The following is a 12,751-nucleotide window of genomic DNA, read 5'->3' as shown; positions in this document are numbered from 1 at the left end:
TGTTTTCAAAACTCCAGCACAACAGTTATTCAGAACAGAGACTGATAAAAGGTTTTTTTCCCCAGGATGGAGTATTTTATTATCAACATTGACCACAGGGCTATACACAACAGAAATAAAAGCGACCAACTTTACAAGTTCAGAGTTCCTGACGGACAACACGTGCCAGGGAGGGGGTGTCCCCACTGGCCGCTCCTCCACTCAGTGTGAGAAGCTTCCTGAGCACCTGGCCAGGTGTCCCCTGCTCCCCAGGTGGGAACACTGCCAAACATAGGGGAAGTGGACTTGCAAGGAAGTGGCCGTGTCCACGTCTGCTTATACAACCCAGAGCAGGACAAAGTGGAACTGTTCGGCAGTGCCGTCCCGGGCAGGGGGGCAGGGGACGTCGGCAAGAGTGAATCAACAAGTGAACGTCACCAGAAAGCTTCTGGCTGCACCCGGGCCACATCGTGTCTCGGCTGTGGCTGCTGCCGGCCCAGCCTGCGTGGCCCTGGCACCAACCCCCTCGAGTGGCCCCTGCCCGGCCCCCGTGCCCGCCCATGGGGTGTCTGTGGCGCACGTGCTGCTGTGCTGTGCCGCGAGGAGTGCAGTCCCGTCTACGACAGGGGCTCCGTGTCCTCAGCCAGCATCCAGGGGACACTTAGGTGGCACGCCAGCTTGAGAACGGGAGAGGCCTGGACCTGAAAGGGTTCCTCCGTGCGTTGCCCAGAGCTGCCTGCCTGGCGCACCTGCCCTAAGTCAGACTTCTAGGCGAGGGAGGCAGGCTCTGGTGTCTTATCCCAGACGACTTTTATCCGCCCAACCCAAGTCTCAGAAGACAAGCTTCCCTCGGGCTCCGTGTGGACGTTGGACGGATGCCTCTCCCACAGCCCCGAGGGCCCCTCCTAGCTCCCGTGAGCTCAGCTGTGCGCGTGAGGAGGTGCACGTGCCACATCCGACGTTCTTGGTGTCTGAGCCAGGACGTCCGTCCCCACCCCGCGGCCAGGGGCCAGGCCTCTGTGGCCCACACGACGGGCAGGCTCGACGCTGTGCAGACCCGACCGACGACGCGAGAGCCCCCACCACGGGGGACGAGCTCTCCGTGGGGCACCGAAGACAGAGCCCTAAGCACCACGGTCTCAGCGGCACCTCTAAGAACGTGCACGGGGAATACCCGGCGTCGGGGCCACGCTCCCGCCGGCCGCCTCCGCTTCTGTCCAAGCGCGACAGCCAGCCGAGGGCGTCTCCCTCCGCTGCTCCCCGACAGCAAAGGCAAACGGGAACGTGGCCCTTCCACACTCACAGTACGTGGTGCTTCCCCGCTCACTCCCACGTCACTCACGTTGGAAATAGTGAAAAATGAAAGCGTATCATCCACTGAGCATTTGAATGCGGCCCCTGCAAACCACGCACCGCGCCTGCCGTTTGCACAGGGTGGCCACTAGCGGGCTGAGCAACCCGCCCACATGTCCCACTGTCCCCTCAAAGCCGTCATGGCAGACGGACGCTGGACGTGCCCACCGTCAGCCCGCAGCCCCCCGCAGCCCCGGCGGCCTCCCCCGTCGCAGCCGCTCCGCAGCCCCCGAACTTGTCGAAGATGCAGTGGTTCTCGTGCAGGCAGCACAGCCGGCCGCTGCGTAGGAGGTGCCGGTGCACCCTGACGGGGAGCACAGGAGGGTCGGGGTGGTCGTGGGCACAGCGCGGGCCAGCCCCGTCGTGGCCTCCCCTGGTGGGTCTCCACGGGCCGGCTCTCCATGTTGAGGTCCCACACCTTCACCGACGGGTAGTCCTGGGTCAGCACGTACCGACCACTGTGGCTGAACTTCACGTCGGAGACGGAGGAGATATTTTCTGAGGAGAAGGACCTGCTGCTGGGGTCTTCCGGCTCTTCAAAAACTGGAAAACACAGCGTTCTCAGCTTCTGTTTAAACACCTGAGAACAAATCCTTTTCAAGTCCAGGTAGGACTCAGGCCCCCCAACCCGAGACACCAGAGGGCTTGGCCCCGACACTGCTCCCGCCCCCACTTGTTCTGAAGCTCAGGCCCCCGGCTCGCCCCGGCTCGGAACCAACATCTCCACGGACGAGGCCCTGGACAGAACCAGACTGCTCCCTGCGACCGTCAGACCACATCTGGCGAGGCCACTGACCTGATGCTGTTGCTGCCAAACTGGTGCCAGGTCCCGCCCCAGAAAGACGTGAAGGGCATCGTGTGAGGATGCAGCTGCGCTCGGGGCCAGCGAGGCCGGGAGCTGCTCAGGGACCCGCAGCCGGGAACGCCGCAGTCCAGGTTTGAACCACCAGGACAGCTCGTCTGTCATAGCCGCCAGGGAAGGGGTTTTCTTCGCTATTCAGCAGTCACGATGGACGCTAACAAAATCGAGTTACCGCTTCCGGGAAGATTCCAAACGCTCCCTTGGCAAACCTTGCCTTTGCAGCAGTAACTCGACAGCCCGCCGCCTGCGCTGAGGCCCCCACCGCGTACTGACACCAGTGCCCCAGCTCTGCCGCGCTCTTGGCTCGGTCAGTTCTGGGCCAGGAGGTCTGGACCTCCTTTCATTTTCGGCTGCTTTTGATTTTTTTCTTAATGTTGGAACCTATGTTTGCTGGCTCTGCATCTGAAGTTAATTAAAGCGAGCTGGTGGCAATACCGAGCATTTACTCAAATAAATGTGCTGACAAAACAACCGCTGCAATCTAAACCTGGTTACGCCAGAGTGCTGCCTTGAAAACACAGGCCAAACATTGTAAAAGACTCATTTTCCTTTGCGGGAATTCTACCAGAAGTACAGACTTCTTTAAAACGCACTTCAGCCTCAGAGAGACAGAATACGGCAGAGAGGTCACCGAGAGCCAGCCGTCAAGCACGCCTCGCGGTGGCAGCGCTGGGGCCGCCCGCGCTGCGCTGGGAGGCACCGGACAGGCCTCCTGTGGGGACACGAAGTCCGGCGCTCTCACCAGGACGGTGCCACCTCAGTGTTGGGATGCGGGGGCCAAGCTTCTAGCACACACGGCACATGCGTGTCCGTGACACACGGACCACTGATTTTCTACAAAACCAGTAGAAACCGGGGCCTGTTCGCTACGGCTAAAAATAGGAACCAAACCAGTCCGTTCCTCGCCTGGGAGGGACTTTTCGGCCCAGCAGGTCAAAGTGCTGGCCTTTCACCTGAGGGAAGGGGCTTCCATCCTGCAAGCCCTCTGTGCGCGGAGCCCATTCCACCACCGAGACGTCACGGCCAAGGGCGTCCTGCGGCCCTGGCAGAGGCCCCAATGCAGCGTGGCAGGGTGCAAAGGTGCCACCATGACAGCTCGGCCTCGCGCCCCGCTCTGTTCAGCACCAGGCAGAGCCTCGCTGGGCCTCAGGAGACAGGGCCGGGCCTGTGCTGGTGGGCCCAGGCAGAGCACAGGGAACCACTGTCTAGCACTGGAGACCACACGACCTAAAGGAGGCGTTTAAGCCTGCCGGGCACTTACACTCGGAACAGCGGTTGCACAGCCTGCCGGTCCCCCTCTGCTGCTGCTGCTGTAGCCCAGCACGCAGCAGCGGCACAGGTGGAACACGGCCACCGTGACCACCTCCGCCAGCTCCTCCATGTCAGCCGGTGTGATGCCCCGGTGTGATGTCTAGGGCGCTGGGCTAAGGCTCAGGATCGCAGGCAGGGGGCAGCGCACACAGTGGATTTACCAGATCAGGTGGGAAGGAGGCGCGGCCACGAAAAGGGTCTACGTCAGTGCGGTGACCAGACTTAGCGACGTGCCTGGCCTGCCTGGCGGGGCTGCATCCATAGACACGAGTGCCGATCCTGCTGCTGCTGGCATGTAATGAAGACTTTAATGAAAAGACTGGTGTTCAATGAAAAACGCAAGGTAACACGTTTTAAAAGATGGAAGTAAGAAAAACAAGCAGGTGCCCAGCCGCACAGCGGCCCCACACCAACACAGCGACGTGCACGGAGACCGCCAGACTGCAAGATTCTGCTCTTGTAAGTATCGGACACAAGAGCTCGTTCTGAGGAGTCAGAACATCCCAGACACACGGGGTGGCTGTCAGGGTGCAGGTGGTGGGACCCCCACCTCGCCCAGGGGAGTGGGTCCAAGACACCTCAAAGAGTGCTAACAGACGCAAGGGAGCACGCGACGGCTTCTGGGCTTTAAGGTCCCCGCCGCGAGGAAGGACATCAGCAGCGCGGCGGCGGGGCAGAACTCTCAGGAAGGAGAACAGGGGAGGCGTGGCCGCACGAACAAGCCTCACAGACCTTGAGAGAAACGTGAGCTTCCGACACGAAGAAATGACAACGGATGGTAAAAGATTTCACAAAAATGAACACCGAATTAATAGGAGATACCCTAATTCAGCAAGAAGCAAAGAAATTAAGAACTGTCCTGGTTTCACAGAACTGGAAAGCTGTTTTTTAAAAGAGCCAATGTCCTGCTGAAAACAAGTTCTTAGAGACTGTGGGGAGACCCCGCCCAGCCGCGCCCAGCTAACCAAGCACACGAAGGTGCGAGAACACAGTCACGGCTGCAGCACCATGTCCACGTCCTGGGCTGGAAGTGACCTCAGCTCCAACAGTGGAAAGAAAACGAAGCCTGCAAGTGATGAATCTGCATTCCTGCTGATAGGAAGATGCACAGAATGTTTTAAGAAAGAATGAGGCTGGTGGCGGGGGCTCAGGCGATGCTCCAGGTAGCTGCCAAGACCTCCGCAGCCTCGGCTTTCATGGTAACCCAGGAGGCACGTTTTAGTTCTGCAACTTCACAGAGGAAGAGAAAGGCTGGGAGATGCCCAGCGACCCGATGGTACGGCCGCTGAGCTGAACCTGGGCCTCCTGACCCTCCTACCGCAGGGATACTGCGTCCCCCGTAGAGGACAATCCTAGTGGCTGCAAAAACTTACACTGTCTGTAAAGACAAAGACAGCCTGGAGGAAGATGCATCCAACCACTCATTGGCTGTCCCCGGAGGGTGGGACTGCGGAGAGAACCTTCCTCTGTATTATTTTTGTTTAAAATTGTCATATATTAGCAGAAGAATTATTAAAAATATGAGGGTTTAAGGAAAATAAAGAGAAAGCAGGGGCCGTGGTTTCTGCAAAGTTGAAGAGAGAAGGGGTACAGGGTGGGGAGCGTAGTGACCTCCAGCATCTGGCCCCGGGTGGGACGCCCCGGCCGCTTCCGGGTGCCCGTGGGACAGGGCCTCCGCACCTCTCGGTACAGCGAGTGAACAAGTCAGGTAAGTCACCGAACCAGTGGAAGGACAACCAGTAACAGAGGCTATGTGTGAAACGCTAGCACCGGAACCCCCGAGAGTCACGTGAGTAAAGCTCCGCGTCAGCCTCAGCGCAGGCCTGGAGGGCGCCGCCCGGGAGGCAGGCTGTCGTGGGGCTCCCTCGTTTCCTGGAGGGACCAGTGACTCCCAAATGCCCAGTGAGCCAGCGCTAGTCACACCTCCATCTTCCGAATAGCAGCACCGTCAGGCCAACTAAGAGACTAAACAGCCTGTCTTCTGAAGCTGAGTTCTCACACAGTCAGTCGCTTCTTGGGTTGGGTTTAAAAATGCCTGTGACTCAACTGGGGAGGCAGGAGTTGAGGCTGTTGCCACTACCAGAGAACTACTCCCAAAGGTACAAGTTTCTGTTTTTAGGGAAAAACACTCTGAATCACAAAGAACGGGCGCGTTAGGCCAGCTACCACGCGGCGAGCCTCACCCAGAGGGGAGACTCTGGGCTATGGGGAGAGCGAGCTGGGGGCGCCTCCCCAAGACTGGCCCCAGGGAGGGCCTGGACACACGCGGCCGAAGGGCACTGAAGCTTCTGTGTGTGCTTCTAAGTGCCACAGATTAATTCTCAGGTCATCTGCAGAAAGATGTTTCATGATCACGACTGAAATGGAATTTGTATAATACCTGTGAGCATTTGTAAAAATTTGGCATGGACTGGCTTCTGCCATACGGTCCATGGGCTTCAATACTGGGACCTAAAAACGGAAGGAAATAGGAATTCAAAACAAAGACCCCAGCAGAACAAAATAAGAACACTTAGAGAAGATAACAAGGAGCAAGTCTACATTCACAGCTGAGGAAGCGTATGTGCAGGCGACACCCAAGCACGCGCTCAGCAGGGCTGTGGAGGCAGACCAGCGGGGGGGGGGGGGGGCAGGCTGCCCTGAGCCGCTGCTTGGACCATGGGGGCTGCACTGGTGCTGAAGAAAAGCTCAAGTGGCCATCGGACCCTGACGCCTAGTGACGTGGCCATGGCCAGCCTTCCTGGGGGACAGACTCAGGCCCTCCCTCTCTCCCTGCAGCCTCAGAGTGAGAGTAGGGTGCAGGAGCTCCTCGACCCCTCGGTGAGGCCTGCACCTCAGTGCACACCCCAGCACCCCGGGTGTGCAGGGCAGGGTGGGGGTGGGGGTGCAGGGACTGCAGGAGAGCTCGGGGCCGGGGTGGGGCAGGGAGCCACGAGGAGCCCTCGCTGATTGGGCACTGTTCAGCCTGTGAACAGGGTGGAGTTTTTCACTTACACGGCAGAGGTGGGGTGTTTTGGTTTGTATATTACACCGCAATAAAAGGTTTTTTAGAAAAGGCCCCCAAACCCTATCTGTGGTGAGCGCTGTGGTCAGGAATGGGACATCCGCACAGAAGTGGACGGGCTGGAGAGGAGCCCAGCCCGGTGAAGGGCGAGAGGAGGGGGCTGGCCCCGCACACACGGGGCCAAAGCTGGGGACACCGTCGTGGGTGGCAGTGTCACATGTGAGAAAGGAGGGACAAAGGCCCACCTAACTGACATCTGGCAGCAAGGAAGGCAGAAGATTCACACTCGTAACAAAACACTAGTGACAGTGTTATTTTTTTAAATTAAAAGCCAAAAGAAAGAGCATCTAGAAAGGGCAGGAGGAAATCTCTTCAGTCTTCTCGGGCCAAAATTCTGTAAAAATGAACTTGGGGAAATATGTATGAAACACCCCCCTCATTTTGAAGCAGTTAACTGCATCGTCTGGAGTGGGGAGTGCTGGTTCCGCCAGGACTAGATCAGCCTGCCACACCCTCTATCGAGTCTCTAATTAAAACACATTCTGTCTGTGACATCGACAACAGAGAGTCCTTCTTACAATTAAATCCCTTTTCTGGCACTAAAAGAATTTAAGAGGACAGCAAAGTTTCTGTTCCCCTTCAAGAACTGTCTTCCTCTTACAGTTTAAAGTAGTCCATGAACTCACAAAGCAGAGTCCACGCAGAGGCCGGCCTGTGGCCGTGCCCATGGCCCTGTGACGACGGTGACACCCCGCCTCTCATGGGCTTTGCTCCGGCCACCCTCTAGGCCGGCTCTGTTGAGGCTGCAGGCAGGAAAGGGGCCTCGCATTGAAGACCTAGAGGCCTCCTGGCCTGGGCACGTGTGCACCCGGCATGGGGAGCAGGCCTGGCTGGGAGCTCGGGGCTCCTGCGGAGGGTGTGCCGGGCTGGGAGGCAGAGGACTCAAACCAGCCCACCGGGCCCCAGCACCATGGCTCTATCGCACCTGCAGTTCAGTGGGGCAGTTTACATGCTGTAACTGTAAAGCTAGTGTCACTGTCACCTGCAGTGGTTTATCTGCAAACTACCACTACTTCATGGATGCGGAAGCATTAGCGTGGCGTACGGACACCACCACCGTCTGACCAGAACATCAGGGTCCAAGTTAGGGTTCAGGTGTGAGCAAATTACACAGCTCTCTTGGCCTCAAATTCCCAGGAATATGGGGACATGACTGGCCCATGAGGTCTGATGGCGACTCTGCCCCAGCCCATCCCACTGTTAGGAATTCCTAACTGTGGGCAGCACTGCGTTCACTGCTGGGCTGCGACCCGTCCTGGGCACCCACCACCACAGCCCCTGCGTGCCCCCAGCACGGGAGAGCTCGAGGGCCACCGCAGCGGGGCGAGGGATGGGGGAGCTTTCTGCAGTGGTGCCCCCTCTGCAATACCGCAGCTACAATGCAGAATGTGTTCCCAACTCGGCCTTCACTTGAGAAGCAATACTTTAACAAAGTCTTTAAACCGCACTGACCAACCAACCAACCAACCAACCAGCCAACCGTTTTCAAGTGAACCAGGTAGCTGGTTCAGGGAGCACCTCTGAAGTGACGCTGGTGCAGGTCACCTGCGGCTGGCCTGCCTGGGCGGGGCAGCTCTCCTGGTGTCCCTGCGGCGCATCTGGCAGGGTGCAAGCTTGTTTAACCTCCTTCACATATTTCATTTTACTAAAGACACCACAGCAACACTAGGCCAATTACAAGACACTAGATTTTAAGTTTTACTGAGTTTCATAGGTGTTAAAGTGTGAAAAAAATCTAGGTATTAGAACGGATAAAACCTGGTCACCTCATCTGTTTGTCGGGGCACCGAAAAGGGAGTGAGGAATTCAAAAAGGCAGTGACGATGCTCTTGGCCTGACAGGCAAGGAACCCCGAAACATCCAAACTTGCCTTTTTTTCAACCAACCTATGCTACTTCCTCCAGAGAAGTGATCTGAGTCCCGTCTGGACTTCAACCCTGCCGACGTGCTACTCTGAACCTTTAAGGCAGCTGGTACGTTTAGAAAGATCTGCTGTGGAATTAAGCCTGAGTCTTTTTAGTATCATCATGTCTTCTGACAGCAACGTGACTGACGTTCTCTTTTGTGAGAATCCGGGGACTCAGGCTTCATTAACAAGCACACATCAAATGCAAATAACCTCCCAGATCAGAAGGCAGATTTCACAGTATTTGAACTTAACAGATTCTACAAACAGCTGACATGAGTGTGATTACTAATTAATTTATGAAAAGCACCGACAACGCAAAGAAAACCTGGCGTGTACCCGGAGTGCTGTAATTCTGAATGGGTCTCGAAGTCGTCCATCTTCATCCTTCAAGTTGTGACCTTCTGCTCTTTTATCCCATTCACTTCTTTTCCATAATTTAATAGTTTTATCTGAAAACAGAAACCTCCTTCTCTATAGTAAAAGAAAAACCACATCATGTTCCACTATCAGCTGAGTATTCTGCTAAGAACTCTGAGGTTCCACGTCGGTTCCCAGGCCAGGAGTATCTGCACGTTAGTGTTTCCAGTTACAAATACTGTCTTCTGCAGTCAGTAAAGACGAAGAAACACACAGAAACGTAGTGCTGCGAGGATGTGCGTGTGCATGCGCTGAGCTTTCAACCTACCTCCTGCTACCCAGCAGGTCATTCACCCTCCCCCACCCCGAAGCTCAAAGCAGAAATAACTTCCAGGAAGGGTTAAAGTAAGAAGGGATCTACACACAGAAAGTTAAAAATAAAATGCTAAACCAAACAGCCACTGGGGAAAAAAATACCTCTTACCATGTGCAGGAAGCAGAAAGTGAGCAGCATTCTGTTGCGGTAACCATCCAATTTTATTAATTTTTCCCTCAATTTCTAGACTTTTCAAACAGTCAAACTCTGGTCTGTGACTTTGACAGGTACTGTAGACTTTGAATTCTCCCATAGAGTGAGGGCGGCTTTTATTCTGCAAGGAAACATGAAACTGCTTTAATAAACAAAGCACGGTGCAGAGAAACATATGGTACCAATTTCAGCATCAAATCACACAATTTTAAAAGTTAGCAAAAATCCTCAGTCCAAAAACTGTCGCGCGGACACTCAGAATTACTTTACTGGGAAGAAACAAAGAAGGAAGCCGACTCCCAGCCCCGCCCCCCCACTGCTGGGCGCCCGCTCTCTGGGACAGGCGGGGCTCCTCCCCGGGGGGCGCACTGGCCCTGGCCGCCTCTGCGCCACCTGGGCGCGGTGGGGCGGCTCTGAGGGAGGCTGCAGGGCCCACAGAGGTGGGCACGGCTGCAGGCCGGCCCCGTGGAGAGCGTGCTGGCCGGCCAGCGTTCTCCAGGAGCGAGCCATGGGGACACACACGTCACCAGCAGCTGTGCCAGCCAGCCAACACACGCTCGCACCACCAGCAAAGGGGGCTAACCAGCAGTCCCGAATGAGCACCACACAGCAGTGACGATGAACTGAACAGCGCGGGCAACTCTGCAGCACCTGCAGGAGCAGCAAGATACCCACCCACAGCAAGCGCCCTCTCGAGGGAATTCACACACGCACGCACGCACACACAACCCCCCCCCCCCCCATACACTGTAGTGAAAACAGAAACCACCTAACAACCCACTCTGGGAAGGTAGAGGGATAATGAATTAAGATTTGGGAGTGACATGGAAAGACAAAACGGGGGAAGGGCACACCGGGGGCTTCATCAGTGTGCCCAGGGCTGTTGTTTTTAAATTTCTTATTGAAGAGTCATTGTGTTACAAGGTTAGTTTCAGGTGCACAGCAGAGCTATTCAGCCACATACATACAGTCTCTCCAGACGCTTTTCCATTATGTTACTACAAGAAACTGAATATAGTTCCCGGTGCTCCGCAGCAGGTCCTTGTTTATCTATTTTATACATAGTAACATGTGTCTGTTAATCCTCAACCCCTAATTTATCCCTCCCCGCCCTTTCCCCTTTGGTAACTATAGCTTGTTTTCTATGTCCATGAGTCTGTTTGGGGTTTACAAATGGAATTTGTATCATTCATTTTTTAGATTCCACATACAAGTGATATCATATACCTGTCTTTCTCCATCTTACTTCATTTAGTATGATAATCTCTCAGTCCATCCATGCTGCAAATGGCATTATTTTATTTACTGCTGAGCAGTAGTACTCCGTTGTATAAATACACCACATCTTCTTTATCCAGTCATCTGCTGAGGCTGCTTCGCTGCCTGCCTGGGCTGTTGTAAACAGTGCTGCTGTGAACACTGGGGTGCATGTGTCTTTCCTTTTCAATTTTTTTTGGGGGGTAATTAGGCTTATTTATTTATTTATTTTTAACAGGGATACTGGGGACTGAACCCAGGACCCCGTGCATGTTAAGCACGCACTCCAGCACGGAGCTATACCCTCCCGCACATGCCTTTTCAAATCAGAGTTCCCTCCAGATGGACACCCAGGAGTGTTATTGCTGGATCACATGGTGAATCTATTTTAGTTTTTCAAGGAACCGCTATACTGTTCTCTACAGTGGCTGCATCCATTTTCACCACCACGAGTGTAGGAGGGCCCCCCTTTCTCCACACCCTCTCCAGCATGTGTTTGAAGACTTTTTGATGACGGCCATTCTGACTGGTGTGAGATGGTAACGTCACTGCAGTTTTGATTTGCAGTCTCTAAAAATTAGCGATACTGAGCGTCTTCTCATGTGCCTGCTGGCCATCTGACTGTCTTCTCTGGAGAAATGCCTGTTTGGGTCTTCTGTCCTTTTTGTGACTGGGCTGTTTGTTTTCTCGACATCAAGCGGTATAAGCTGTTGTGTATTTTGGAAAACAGTCCCTTGTCGGTTATGTGACTTGCAAATATTTTCTCCCACTCTGTATGTTGTCTTTTCGTTTTGCTTATGGTTTCCTTTGCTGTGCAAAAGCTTTTAAGTTCAATTAGGTCCCATTTGCTTACTTTTGCTTTTACTTCCATTACTCTAGGAGCTGGCTCAAAACAAAAATCGCTGACATTTATGTTGAGGAGTGTTCTGCCTGTTTTCCTGTAGGATTTTTGTAGTTTCTGATCTTCCATTTAGGTCTTTAATCCACCCTGAGTTTATGTTTGTATATGGTGTTAGAGAACGTTTTAATTCCATTCTTTTACTAGCTGACTGTCCAGGTTTCCCAGCACCACTTGTTGAAGAGACTGTCTTTTCTCCACTGTATATTCTTGCCTCCTTTGTTGTTAATTAATTAACTGACCATAAGTGCGTGCGTTTGTTTCTGGACTATTTATTGTGCTTCACAGACCTGTGTATCTGCTTTTGTGCCAGCACCACACTGTGTGGATGACTGTAGCTCTGTAGTATAGTCTGAAGTCAGGGAGCATGATTCCTCCAGCTCTGTTCTTCTTTCTCAAGACTGTTTTGGCCATTTGGGGTCTTTTGTGTTTCCATACAAATTAAAAATGGTTTTGTTCCAGCTCTATGAAAAATGTCACTGACAGTTTGGGATTTATCTGCACATTGCCTTGGGTAGTATGGCCATTTTAACAATATCAATTCTTTCAATCCAAGAGCACAGTATACCTTTCCATGTTTATGTCGTCTTCAATTAGGGTTTTCTTTTATAAAGGAATAAAAAGCTGGGTGGTGGGTTCATAAGTGTATCTATATTAATCTCTGAAATCTTCTCTATGTCCAAAATGACATTTTCTATGAAGTATTCCATAATTAAAAATCAAGGAGACCAGGATTTTAACTCTTGCTCTATAACCAGTATCTAAAATTGTACATTTTTAACACATTAGAGTATGTTGAAGAAATTGAGCTAGACAAATCACATTTATTCCTAGATACATAACCTCTTTACGCGTCTGAATGAAGATCACCTATTATGAGAAAAGTCCCCCAAACCACCCACACGTCTCTGCTGCACTTCGCTGCCCAGGGTCACGTGCCCCCCGTGCGCATGCTCTGTCGGTGGTTAACGCTCAGACCACTCTCCCCTGCACCACCCTCACCCTCTGTGAGAAAGCACGATATACCAACAGATGCTTCTAGCCCACAGATGAACAAAACAAGACTGAAATGCTGCAAAGGGACACTCTGTGGCATCAGTCAGGCCCAGGACATGAACGTACAGGGGAAGCGCGTTGCAGCCTTGGCCCTGCAGCCTCCCTGGGAACCCCCTCCACCCCAGACCCAACCCAAGGCAACTGCTCCCCCGCCCTTGTCCACGCCCTCAGTCGGC

The 12,751-nt window shown here is 53.7% G+C and overlaps 1 non-coding gene across 11 annotated transcripts in view; it reads right to left on the bottom strand.

The window, feature by feature from the left end:
* The window catches only part of LOC102542137 (uncharacterized), a 29,424-nt gene that overhangs the window by 1,694 nt on the left and 14,979 nt on the right, over positions 1-12,751 (bottom strand). For 2 of the 11 annotated variants that reach the window (XR_012077709.1, XR_012077712.1), the window contains exons 4-6: positions 9,320-9,485; positions 8,815-8,927; positions 5,886-5,956 (exon numbers count right to left, since the gene is read on the bottom strand). This is a non-coding gene — a transcript (uncharacterized protein). Of the gene's footprint in view, positions 1-47; positions 1,876-5,885; positions 5,957-8,814; positions 8,928-9,319; positions 9,486-12,751 lie in introns of those variants that run through there. The other 9 variants (XR_012077710.1, XR_012077713.1, XR_012077708.1 and 6 more) reach the window with 6 other exon arrangements.

The sequence above is a fragment of the Vicugna pacos genome, chromosome 11, assembly GCF_048564905.1.
Source record: "Vicugna pacos chromosome 11, VicPac4, whole genome shotgun sequence".
NCBI lineage: Eukaryota > Metazoa > Chordata > Mammalia > Artiodactyla > Camelidae > Vicugna > Vicugna pacos.
The sequence above is the reverse complement of the archived record's forward strand: the minus strand, read 5'-3'. Positions and strand labels throughout refer to the sequence as shown.